The following is a 13,323-nucleotide window of genomic DNA, read 5'->3' as shown; positions in this document are numbered from 1 at the left end:
TGCAAGGAATCATACAAAACAAAGTGGCACTACTAAAGAAAAGTTCCAGGGTGGCAACAGAAAGCAAACTAAAAATGCTTTTGCAGTTCATCAGAACTATCCAGCAATATCAAGTTATAGGAAAACTGATGCTATCAACAGTAACTCTTCTAGTTGGTTAATTGATTTGGCAACTTCCATGCACATGGCGTCTGATGCTAATTCCCCCCCCCCCCCGAAAAGAGTTAAATGATAACTCATCAGAAGCAGCTGCAGTTGCAAATGGAAACAATATATCTGTGAAAGGAAGAGGAGCAGGTTTGCTCAGGTGTGTTGCAGGTAGAAATACTGTTTGTAATGAAGTGAGAGTAGTTTACTTGCTTGAATTAACAAATAAGAAAGTTTTGAGAATTTAAATTCTAGATTAAAAATGATTACTTAATTGAGAAGGGGATTGTAACAAAAGACTGGGGCCTAATTTGAATAGTAGAGTGCCTGGTATCTGGTGGGCAATCTCATCCTTTATTTCCACATTGCGGCTGCAGACCAAAGAACTCATCAGGCTATGAGCCGTGAGATTCAGGTGTGGGTCAGATGCCTTGTCAATACCAGTAGGTATATAACAGGAAGACCCGGCCTGCGGCCTGCCCCAAAATGTTTACAAAGTTCAGCTATTGCAAAAGTTTTTCAGTGTTAATTTTATGCATTTTTAAAAATCACCATGGTATTTAACAATAACATCTTAGGTCCTTTAGAGGAGAAATTGTGAATTGCAGAATTTTAAATACCCACCGTCATCCTTGGCCTCACAAATGGAGGAGCCCAGGGCCTCTCTAGGGCCCTGCCTGTTATATATCAACAGTCACCTAATGTAAGACAGCAAGGGGGTCATCAATGGCATTTCAATGGGATAGAGGTCCAGATGAAATTCTCTTGAGCTCAGGCTCAAAGAACTTCCCAGGCTCATAAAGCTGGCCCAAATGAGAGGTGAACTTTTACAGCCCTTGGAATTTATTCCCTGCCTAAATCAAATTCTGAGCTACAGAATAATTCCAGGCTTCCTTCCCCTCAGCCCATCCATGCCCTCCAAACCCCCTGCTGCTGTGGGACCACCAGCAGCAATGCATGGAGAGAGGAGGTCATGTGTATTGTACTCCTCCACTTTCATTTTTCTGGTGCACTGATTAACAGCACACTGGGATGCAAAGCCCTGAGGCCTCTGGGAGATGTAGTTCTCCTAAGACCGACTGTAATTGCTAGCTCTTGGCATCCTAGAGGATCATCACCATCCTGCTCCTTCCAAACACCTCCCTCTTCCTTCATCTATCAAGTAGTGGCCAGGACCAGCAGCACATAGAGAGGAGAGGTATGTTCCCCTGCTTCCTCTTTGTCTTTGTGGGACATTGCAGTGTATTTCTTACAAGGGTTATTGTAATTGTCAGTCCTCCTCACCTTCTAATACAATAGCCCTTAAGGAAACTACATTTCTCATGACCCTCTCAGCCTTGTGCCCTGGATCACAGCTAATCTGTGCCCTAGAGAGATGAATTGTGGGAGAAAGAATCAGAAAACCTGGCAGCGTGAAACAACAGCATTGCTACTCACTGAAAAGTGATGGATAAGAAGTAGAGCTGGGAAGTTATCTGAAGCCACTTTTCCACTCAGTTGCCTTGCAGTCTTCTATGCTCCCCTTAACTTTCTTCTCACCCGCTTTTCATATTGTGCTTCATATTGTGTGCACACATAGGGAGAAAGGCAAAATTGCATATATAAAGTGGAGAAACTTGCGCAACACTGCTGACCAAATGCCCCCCCCCCACAAACTGATGTAGAAATGTGGAGAATGAACAGGTGATTGGAAAAAACGAGAAACCATAATTGTCACATTCACCTATTTCTAGCCATGGCATTAATTGGCAACAGGCCACCATATCTATTGGATATCCTTTCCCAAAATGCTTGCAAATTTGCATGACATACATTTTTCTACACTCCCTTTGACCCCTACTCCTACTTTTAAAGGGAAAAGAGAAATAATGAGATATGCAGTTGTTGCCAGTGGAAAGTCAGCCCCATTACCCTACAAAGGGTGTTGCTTCCCAACTCTGACAATGGTTCAGAAATAAGTTGTGGTATGGTTCCACCAGCTACCAAGGGGATCCCAAAGGGTCTGATAAGATTCTGCAATCTGGTGTGTTCTACTCTGCAGTGACCGACTTTTAAATGCTAGAAATCTTTTGAAGATGCTATTAGTCATAGCCACCTCTGTAGCTATGAAGCTCCATAACCATGAAGCAAAGGATCACATGACTCAGATCCCTGACATTTCATGCATTAGAAACAATGTTGTTTGATTGTGCACTTTTATTGCTTAATCATAAACTCTTCACAAGTCTGCACTAAGTACACTTGATGCAATTTCTTGGAAATACCCTAAATGTTTCTGTGAAATCTAAAGTAGTTGTTTGTAAAAAAAAAAAAATCTCAGACAATTAGACGAACGAACTCAATTCCTTAGAAAAGCAGAGGTCTTTTTTAATCATCCAAGGCAAACAAGGAAATAGTAAATCAATAAATCATGAAATGGTTGGTGGAACTGGTGATGACAAAGTACAATACAAGCATATGCAACAGAGAGAACATTATGTGCTCCTCCTACCACCATCTTCTCTCTCAGAGTTTGTAGGATGAACTTTCAGCTGATAAATCGGCCAGTTACTGAGCTCAGTGCTTTGTCAAACCAGCCTTGGTGGATTACCAACACAAGTATGAAAATCTGATTGATAATACTAGCCATTCTTTTCCCAACTTGCTGCTTCCACAGAAGCTGTGATGGATGTAGCCCTAAGTGCAAGAGAGATGTAGACAAATAGCCAGGCATTGGTCATAGCCAACATCGCAGCTGCTGCAACCTTGCTAGGGAGCCGTGTGTGAAACAACACACAGAACTGCTTTGCATGTTCTTGGTGAGACTCCAAAGAAAGCCTCTTGCGATATGCTGCACACTTCCCTAAGCAATGAGAAGTCCCAAGGGCAGGGTTTTGAAGGAGGGATTGCTGGAGAAACTGCTGGTGTTTTTGAAAGATTTGCTTTAGTTATAATATGCAGGCAGGCAGCCTGTAAACTCCTCTTGGGCAGAAGATCCCTTACCCTGGGGGTGGGAAACCCTTTTCAAGCCAAGGGTCGACTCCCAGGGGTCACAGATCAGTGCTGTGCAAGCAAAAGAGGGCAGAGCAATGTTACCTATGTACCTATGTTACCTATGTACAAGAGATTCGTTTCTATGCACACTTGTACATCCCTCCCTCCAGGGCAGAAGAGGCATTAGCAGAGTTCAGGGACACATTCCAGTCAGGAAAAACACCCAAGGAAGGTGTAAAAAGCAGGACCTGTAGAAGTTATTTTTCGGAAGGTGGTGTGATTTTGGAGAGTCCCGAGGGTCAGAATGAGAGGCTTGGGAGTTGTTTGGAGTGATGAATTGGGGCCACTGGGCTTAACATTCCCATCCATCTATTACTCCATGCCAGTTTCCAGAAAGAGGCACAAGATTCCTTAAGATGCTTTGAGCTCTGTCGTTTTTACAGGTCCTGCAATTTCTCATTTTCCCAATCTTGAATTCAATTCTTCACATCTCATGGCAATTTGTGATTTATTTATTTAGAAGAATCCTCATGGAAATTCGCCATCATTTTAGTGCGAATCTCTCGTAATATACATTTTTCTATGCAGTTTTGACAAATATGCACACTTTTCCCCAAGCTATTTTCCCTTATAGAATGCTTTTAGTGTGTTATACCAAAGCATTCTTTATGCCAATATATGCATTGCTTGGCTGGAGAACTGCGCTGCAAAATTCAGAGAAATGTGAATTTCAAAGAATGGTTGTTACAGATAGGTAGCCGTGTTGGTCTGCCATAGTCAAAACAAAATAAAAAAATTCCTTCCAGTAGCACCTTAAAGACCAACTAAGTTAGTTCTTGGTATGAGCTTTCATGTGCATGCACACGAAGTGTATCTGAAGAAGTGTGCATGCACACGAAAGCTCATACCAAGAACTAACTTAGTTGGTCTTTAAGGTGCTACTGGAAGGAATTTTTTTATTTTGTTTTAAAGAATGGTTGTGTTTCAGTTTGTGGATTCAGCCACATTATTAAAAATGAGACGTTATAATTGCATTGTAACACTGTGGCATCAGATGGCGCTGTAGAGCTGAAATCGGAACTCTATGAAATTTTCCATTGTGAGGTTTAAAATGCACCCCCCGGAGCATTTTCAGAGCATTTTTTATAGCAATGTAGATGCAGCCTGTGTATTGTTTCGGAGGGTGCAAATTAGGCAAGTTCTTTAAAAGTGAGCTGAATCAAATTTCTTCTCCATCCCTACTTCACAGGCATGCATGCCTTCATCAGTGGAAGGAAGATCATATTTTCAAAGTTCTGGTGGCTGACACTCAGGAGAAATTGTCACCTATTAGCTCCCACCCTCCAACCATTCTGAGCAGGTAACATGCAATCTGCCTGACAAAAGGAACAGCTGGTCAGAGGCCATAACACTATTCCTAAAGGCCCTTTAGTATCTTTTCAGAAGGTGGGTGGGGGTTTTTCTCACTCTCCCACATTTCAGACCACACACCTATATCTTCAAGCCAACTCTGTGGTTCTCATGCTGAGCAACTTAATAGTATAAGCTATTAAATAGGTTTATGTCCTTGGTGTGCATGCCAAGGACCACACATGGTGACTGTTTGACCTGTGTTACTGAGATCATTGATGCATTTAGTGGAAGTGCAACCATACATTTGAGTTTAATCTTGTATATATCTAAAAGGGGATATATTTTCTGGGACACTTCCTCCACCCCCCTGCAACCCCTATCCTTCAGCCCTGAAATCTGAAATTGCACCCTTCTGATTCGTACCTTCAAACAGGAGGGAATGACTAAAGTAGAATCAATGGTCTTCAACCTTTTCAGGCCTGAGGGCCATGTATGTAGCTGAGTAGGAGAGCAAGTGACTTACATGCAGAAGATCCCTGAATGAATCTCCAGCATCTCCTGGTGGGCCAGGGAAACACCTGCTGTCTGATACCCTGGAGAGCCACTGCTCATTGGTGTAGAAAATGGACTCAGTATAAAGCAGATTCACATGTTCCTAAGGGGGAATAGTTGTGTGGACCACCTGGATCATCTCTGAATTTCATGGCCCTAGTAAAACTTCAACATTAACCATACCAGCTGTAACATTTTCATAGCCCCATGAATCCCTCAGCGATCCCATTAGCCTCCAAGAGTGGATCACTCTAATACAGCAGATGGTTAACCACTTATCCTGATCCTGATCTGGTATCGCAATTAAATCTTCCAGACCCCTCCAAGACTCCATCAATTTTGGTGTCAGCAGCAATCATCAACAACGACAACAAAACCCCACAACACAAAGAGACACACAGCACTGTGGTGGGTGATCTCTACCTAATGAAGCCAAATATCATGAAACACCCCACTTCAGATCACAATCCTCCTGCCTGGTTTAGGAAACCAAGTTCAGAAAGTCTTTTGTCACATGTTTTGGGATGGTTACAAGCCCCAAGGGTTGTGATGGTGACCATGAAACCCTGAGCAGCCCTAACAAGAATTTTGAAGCCTTTTGGTTGGGGATGGGCAGATTTGTCCATTTTGGTTTCCCAACCTTTAGTTCAGTTCTCCATGTCTGTTTCATGTTAGTGTATATATACTTAAAAACTGATGAAGATTCATCAGCATTTTAGCTCACATTTCTTCCAATATATACTTTTCTGTGTGCAGTTTTGCCTCGGTTTGGTTTTGACACTAGAAAGAAACTGAAAAGCTGACCCTAGAGAAAAAGAAACTAGAAATAACCAACTTCTTCATTTGGTTCCTGTATAGACATGCCGAAGACATACTCTTTAGTTCCCAAGTTTTGAGAATCCGTCTCTAACCCAATTTCACATCCAGTATTAGTCATACTCTTTTGATCTGCCTTGCTGGAAATTTAATTTTGCTTTCATGGGACAGAGCACAGTGCACCTAAGAGGATTATTTCATATTGCAGCGAGAGAGCGTATGAAGGTATTAGGTGAAATCCCTGATCTTCAATATAAGCTGAGTAGGGATGCCTGAGTCATTTGTTCCTGGAAAATTATGAGGTGAACTCAAATAATTCACATGTCCCACACTCTTGTGAAGATAGCAATGTAATTGTATGTCCTGCACAAGGTGACTAACTCCCAGGAGCAGAACTAAGGTAGAATGAGAACCAAAGATGCGTTAAAATAGGCCACAGCGTTAGTGATTACAGCAAGAATGTGGGGTTACCTAGGCATAAGACATAGACAGGTTAGGTTACACCTGAGCCTGTCTGCTGCGGCCACGTCCTGGGAGTTGCCAGCACAATGGTCTCCACTGTGTCACAGGCCAAGCATCCAGATTCCAGTGGGCAAATAGGGCTGAGTGATGTAAGGCCTGTGCAGCCTCCAAGACTCTATAATGGGGTCCCCCTTTGTTAATGATCCAGCCCAATACCTTATCTCACCAAAGCTGTGGCAGGAATAGCAAAATACTTATCAGTACAAACTCGAGCACTGCTGCAGTCACCACTGTCTCTAGGTAAGCCCACTAGAGACCACCAGTAGAGGAGGGGACCCGTTGGAAGGCATGTTGGCCTTTCAATAGGTAGTGTGTCTTGGGGAAAAAATGCACTGATTGCTTTCTTCTTAAGTAGTGCAGTGCAAAGCAGCAGCACGTGGTGAGGTCCAGTGCTCTTTTTTTCTTCCAGGCTGTCCTCCCCCCTCCCCCTGCCTTTTATCTTTTGATGTCCAGTGCATGGCTTGTCTCTAAAACATCAGGTATTCTGACTACATGGGCTGTGTGCTTGTACAGAAAGGGCACTTTCATTCATTATTGTCCCCAGGTTGCTGGTGGTGGTCCAGGAGGGAGAGCAGCTGCTTCCTGGCTGTATCCCATCCTCGAGGTGGCAGGTAGGGAGAGAAGGATGAATGGAAGAGCAGCAAGAGAGTGACCAGGCACACCTCTAAACACGGAGACAGGGCAGCAAAGAAGAAGGAGAAGGTATTGTTGTTATAGTGGAGCTTAGAGTGAGTAGTTGCTACAGCCAGGTCTAGCCTTTCTTGTCTCTTGCATGTACAGGCCAGTTAGGAGCATCTTACATGTGTTGAAAAACAAACAAAACCAAATTATATTGGCAATGTGAGTGAGGCAAAGAAATCATGTTATTTACTCCATGATGGGGGAGGAGTCTGGAAGAGAAGGCTAGGAAGCCTAAAAATGGGTACAGTGGTACCTTGGGTTACAAACGCTTCAGGTTACAAACGCTTCAGGTTACAAATGCTTCAGGTTACAGACTCCGCTAACCCAGAAGTAGTACCTCGGGTTAAGAACTTTACCTCAGGATGAGAACAGAAATCATGCGGTGGCGGCACAGCAGCAGCGAGGGGCCCCATTAGCTAAAGTAGTACCTCAGGTTAAGAACGGTTACAAGAAGCTTTTGCTCTGGCACAAAAAAATTGCAAGCACTTCTATCTCCCCCCCCCCCAAACACACACACAAAAGAGAAAAGAAAAGAAAAGAAAAGAAAAGAGAGAACAAGGGAGAATTTACAGGATTTGGAAGTAGGTTCTCCTTAACTTTGGCCAAATGCAGCAGATTCTGCATTCTAGGAGAGGCAGGGAGAGAGTTATGCTGAAGCTGGCATGAACTGTTGTATCTTTTCTTTTTTTTAAATGTGGATGTGGATGAAGCATGTGATGCTTTGTTTTTAAAGAAAAGGCTTATGGCTACGATCCAAAGAGCTTCACATCAGTTCCCAGAACTCTGGGCCTAAGGGGCTATACTTCAATTATAAACTCTGTTTCTTTTGGAAAGGGCAGAGCACAGTAGGGTTATGTTACTTTTGTCAAAATCCCTTCATTAACAATATATCTGTGTTTCAGGTTTTATAAGGGTGCTGTAGCAAGCACAAATTCAGCGCCGTTTCTGAAGCAGCTGTGTTTTGGGCAGTTGTGTCATCTGGGTAGGATACTGGGAGAGAAGTCAGGGCCCCACTCAGCAGAAAGAAGAGGGCTGTCCTTGTCTCTCTTTGGTCCACCCCCTTCATTTCTCTGTTCTGGGAAACATGGGAGCTGGCTGCAGCAGGAGAGGGAGACACTCTGGAATCTTCAGCAGCTGCCCTCCGCTCTGCCTCTTGACCCCACTCTGCTTCTGCTTCTGCTTCTGCTTCTGCTTCTGCCTCTGCCTCTGATTCTGGACTGCTCTCTGCCACAGCCTCTTCCTGCTCACTAAACCCTGTTGCCTCCTCAGTTTCCAACACCTCCTCCCCCAGTATTTCCCCTCTGACCACTCATTGTCATCCCACCACCAGTCTCCAGACTACGAGCCTTCTTCCCTTGGAGATTCCCCAGATAGTGCCTCCCACCACTCCTCTGTACCCAGCCAGTCCATGACAATTGCCAAGTACCAAGAGGGAGAACGGCAAGGCCGCGGGGAGCTCTGTGCAGTGCAGGTGCAGCAGTGGTGTTCCTCCTGTTGCCGTACCTACGCTGTGCCAAAATTGCTTGCCACTTTGCCCCTCTCCTTGATTACTGGCAGTGATGCTCAACATTGGGAGCACATCAGCCACACTACTGTATCAACTGCTACTGCTTTGATAGTTCTGATGATCTGTCACACTCTGCTGTGCCCAAGAGCAATTTCCCACATCTTGCACAAAAAGGAAATCATGCCATGCCTATTGGAATATTGCACAGTCTTGCATGAAATGTCCTGTTCAAGGGATAGCCAATGTAGAGCCCTCCAGATATTGTTGACTACAACTCCCATCATTGCCAGGCACCCAAATACCTGAAGGGCACCATGTTGCCTACCCCTACTTTATTTGGATAGAGCTATAAATGATAGGCTAGTTTGATTCATGAAAGCCCATCACGGCCACAGCATGCAGAAGCAAGCAAGGAAATGACTTGGTGTCTGTTTCAGTTCCTTCCCCTCATCACATATACCCAGGCTTTCTTTAGAAATGTGATCAGATGGCTAAAAACAATAAAAAGCAGAAACTAAATGAAGGTTCTGCTTCAGTCAGTAATTTCAGCTGCCGTTGAAGAAGTTGGCAATTTTCAATGGCATTACTGTCAGTGCGAAGGGAACAGTTAGAAATGTGCTGCCCCAGTATTTTAATTTTTAAAACTGCTCATTTTAATACAGCTTTTTACTCAGGATTCTGGGCACAGTTTTTACAGAGGAAAAAGATCCATTTAATGGCCACCAGGTGTGAACATCTGATGCAAGATTGTGTCAAGGTCACTCTGTGCAGAAATTCACTGAGTAGCAGCAAGGTTTTCCAACATGACACCCTCTAGTGCTAGGGAAACATGCATCTAGGCCCTCTCTGAAGGAAAATCTACCCCTTTTTTATCCATGCCCTTTTGTATCAAAACTGGTCTCTGATCTGGGTCTAATGGAAGCCAGTGTGGCACAATGGTTAGAAAGCAGGGTCTGAATCCCCAGTCAGCCCTGAAGCTCACTGAGTGAGCTTGGACCAGTCACCATCTCTTAGCCCAACCTACCTCATGTTGTGAGGATGAAATGAGGAGGAGGAGAACCATGTACACCATCTTGAGAGCCTTGGCAGATAAAGGTGGTATAATAATAATAATAATAATAATAATAATAATAATAATAATAGGAGCAATAATTGCAGCACCCACGTTTGCCGGTGGGGGGCCTGTGACTCTAATGGTTGATATTAGGGTGAGGCAAATTAGCTTTGTTTTGTTCTATACTGAAATTCTTGAAGGTGTCTTTACACTGATAGCCTTTCTTAACTGTCTTTTCTTGGTAAAGGGTTTCTGTGCTTGCAATAGAACCTCCTTAATAAAGTGCTCAATTGTTTTCACCCAAGCTCTGGTGAGTAGGTAAGTGCCCCTTCTTTCTGCTGTTTTAACCTTTATTAGTTGTAGAAGTAGTTTGTGATTTGATATTGCATTGATTTTTAAACTGTGTCACTTCTGAGCACCTTAAAGTATGATTCAGATATTGCATATAAATAGATCAATCTGGTAGGGTTTGTACAGGTGGATTGCGGGAAAGCAAAATAATACGAATGACCAAGCAGAATGTAGTCAGCACTCAGGATGGGGAAATCCCCAGCTGATTTCACAGGGACAGAAAGCACTCTGTGTCTCTGTGGTGCCATGGGAAATCCCAGCGGCGTGAAAATTCCCTTCCTCTGATTGTTATGCAGAGTCAAAAGCCATGTCTAAAAAGGTGGATTGTGAAATGAAACTGTACAAACAACTTTGAGTAGTAAGTTTTGGGGTTTGTTTTTAGCCCACTGAAAATCAAGAGTGAGTGGTTAATAATAACACTGAGAGAAGCCAGATGCAAAAGAATATCCCGCACCTTTGCCAAGCTAACACTTGCTGAAATCCTTTCTTTTATACAACTGCTAAAGTTGCAGGAGCCCCCACCCTTTTTTTCACCTGACCGCTCCATATGTATTGCAACATTAATATGCCCATCAACTGTCCCAGAGAAAAGGAACATACCATTTTTTCTTGTGGCGGGAGGTGGCCAAATGGCCACTGCAATCTTGCGCAATTTTGGGCCACACTCTTGCCCTGAAAAAAGCCCTATATTACACCGCACCCCTAATCAAACATTTTCGGGCACCATGCTGGAAAAAGTGGTGGTTTTTTTTGGGGGGGGGCATGCTCTTGCGTGAGTTATGTGACTCACACTGGAGTGCAGCCCTGGAAGTTGGTGTCCCAGTTTGGAGTCACTTTGTATTGGAGGAGATGCACTAAGGTTATAATCACAAGACTGCAAAATTATTGTAAAGGTGAAATAGAGAGAGAGAGTACAGAAATGAGAAAAGGAAAGCTAGTGTTGTGTCAAAATCTATCCTTCACTTTCTAGAATCCACATCCCCACCTTTCTCTACAAAAAAAAAAAAAAAAAGGTTTCCATTTTTTCTGCCTCATTCTTTGTTGCTTTAGAAATTGGTGCAGCCAAGACATTTTGGTCTACAATTTTCCTGCTGGCTGGGGCTGATACGAGTTACAGTCCCAAAAATCTGGTGGGTCTTATGTAGGTGAGGGCTGAGTTAGAGCAAGGAGGGGAAATGTTATTCTGAGTTGCAGAACAACTTATCCCAGGATGAGTGTAAGAAAGCATTAAAAATACACAACGAAGCAGCTCAACTTCAGTCAAAAGTTGAAAAGCATCAATCCCCATAGATTTCCCTGGGCAGGTCTGTGATGCTTTTAAGAGTTGCGTGTGAAGCATCAAAACAGCATGTGAAACTTCTGCTCCCACCACTGCTTCTCCATGCTGGAAAGACTCTTGCCTTGCATGCCAGCACAGCAGTTAAAAGTCTGCACAGAAAGTCTATTCAAAAGACTTGGCAAATTGACCTTCATGGTCTGCTCTCCCTGGTTAGCCCAAATCCAGGAACGATGTAAAAATCATATCCTGTTTCTGCAAGATACTTTAGAATTCTGCCTCCACCCAGCAATACACACACAGGTTCAGTGAATGTGTGAAAAGTGAATGGGGAATGTAGTCACTGGAGTCTGTGCAATGCACAAAGGAGCCTCTGCATCCTTACAGCAGAACACATATAGGCTTCCCACCTGCTCAAGAACACTGACTTGAGTCTTTTGGAAAGCCACTGATGAATCACTGGCTATTTTCCACCCGAGGCAAAAAAGCAATGAGGGTACAAGGGGGAAAAGTCAAGCCACTCTGCCTCATCTCAACAAGACAATGTGATCATTGGCCTACAGTTCCCATCCCTCCCAGACTGCTAGCCACACCTGCAGGAGCTTGTGGAAGCTGGAGCCCAGTAACAGGAATGACTTATCAGAGGACAGAGCACATGATCTGCATGTAAAAATCCCCACTTCAGTCCCTGGCATCAGCCAGATTCCTCCTTCATGTCTGTGGGGAAAAACCCTGGAGAGCTGCCACTAGCCACAGTAGAACAGGCTTTCTTGGATAAGGCGACCTTATACTTAGAAGTCCCACTTCTACCGAATGCATTGAAAGAAGGCATATAACGATAGATGCTCTCTCTGCTTCCCCTTTTGTACTTCTCAGTGCAACATTTTTACAAATGAGCAGAATAGTTAGCTAGTTCACCCTCAGTTCTCCCTCAGTTTGTTCTGCTATTTATGTCCTGAAAAGCTTGCTTCAGTCACTTAACAACTGTTGTGTTTGTGGTCCTTTCCCCCCTTCCTTGCAATCATGGGTTACTAATCTCTGTTATCAGGTCTGTATGGTAGGGGTGGGCACCTGTGGCTTGCAGGTGGTGGACTCCAACTCCCACAAGCCCTTGTCAGCATGGCCAGAAGTGAGGGAGGATGAGAGCCGCAGTCCACCAACATCTGGAAGATCACAGTTTCCCCATTCATGCTCTAGATGATATGATATATGATTAAGCATTAAGTCATAATACTTATGTGATAAGATACATGTAATAGTAATCATCATCATCATCATCTAATGAATGAACATTTCACCCTTTTGATTCAGCCACTTATTTACCTTTGAACTTGATTATCACTTTTAGGTGATAATCAAGGGCAAAAGTCTCCATATGAGCCCATGGAAGCCACTGTCAATCAACAGGCTAGATGGACCATGGTCTGATACAGTCTCCCCCAACCTGTTGTTTAATAAAATATTTAGCTTTCAGCCCATTTGTGTGTCCATTGTATTTGGAATCCAAAATGGCAGTGCATGGGCCCGCTGGCATTGCAGAGGTTCTGCAGCTGCCCCAGACTTGGAGCAAGAGCACTGATTCTCCCTTGATTGTCATCTGAAAGAGTTTCATGTCTGTCTCTAGTCTATTTTTGGACTCTCCTAGATTTGGATCCAGATCTGTCTGTGGAGATACTCTTGCATAATAGTTCAGCTTGGAGGTGAAAGGGAGTACATTGTTTGCTCAACCAGAACAGAGTAAGCACATTGATTATTGAAGTTCAGGCAGGGTCTGATTATGTCTCTCTCTCTCTCTCTCTCTCTCTCTCTCTCTCTCTCTCTCTCTCTTGTTCATTATCTGCTATTTTATTTTTATTTATTAAAAGATTTTCACAAAACTCACTGAAGTGGTGTACAACAATTTTAAAAAATATAACCACACAATATACAATACAGTGGTACCTCGGGTTAAGTACTTAATTCGTTCTGGAGGTCCGTTCTTAACCTGAAACTGTTCTTAACCTGAAGCACCACTTTAGCTAATAGGGCCTCCTGCTGCTGCCACGCTGCCGGAGCACGATTTATGTTCTCATTCTGAAGCAAAGTTCTTAA

General features: G+C 43.6%; 1 long non-coding RNA gene across 1 annotated transcript in view; it reads right to left on the bottom strand.

Moving 5' to 3' along the window:
- The window catches only part of LOC307216339, a 265,091-nt gene extending 251,830 nt beyond the window's left edge, over positions 1-13,261 (bottom strand). Inside the window, exon 1 of the long non-coding RNA XR_013839039.1 lies at positions 13,154-13,261. This is a non-coding gene — a long non-coding RNA (uncharacterized lncRNA). The remainder of the gene's footprint in view (positions 1-13,153) is intronic.
- Between the last annotated feature and the right edge of the window lie 62 nt (positions 13,262-13,323).

This window comes from Podarcis cretensis, assembly GCF_951804945.1.
Source record: "Podarcis cretensis genome assembly, chromosome: 5".
Classification (NCBI taxonomy): domain Eukaryota; kingdom Metazoa; phylum Chordata; class Lepidosauria; order Squamata; family Lacertidae; genus Podarcis; species Podarcis cretensis.
The sequence above is the reverse complement of the archived record's forward strand: the minus strand, read 5'-3'. Positions and strand labels throughout refer to the sequence as shown.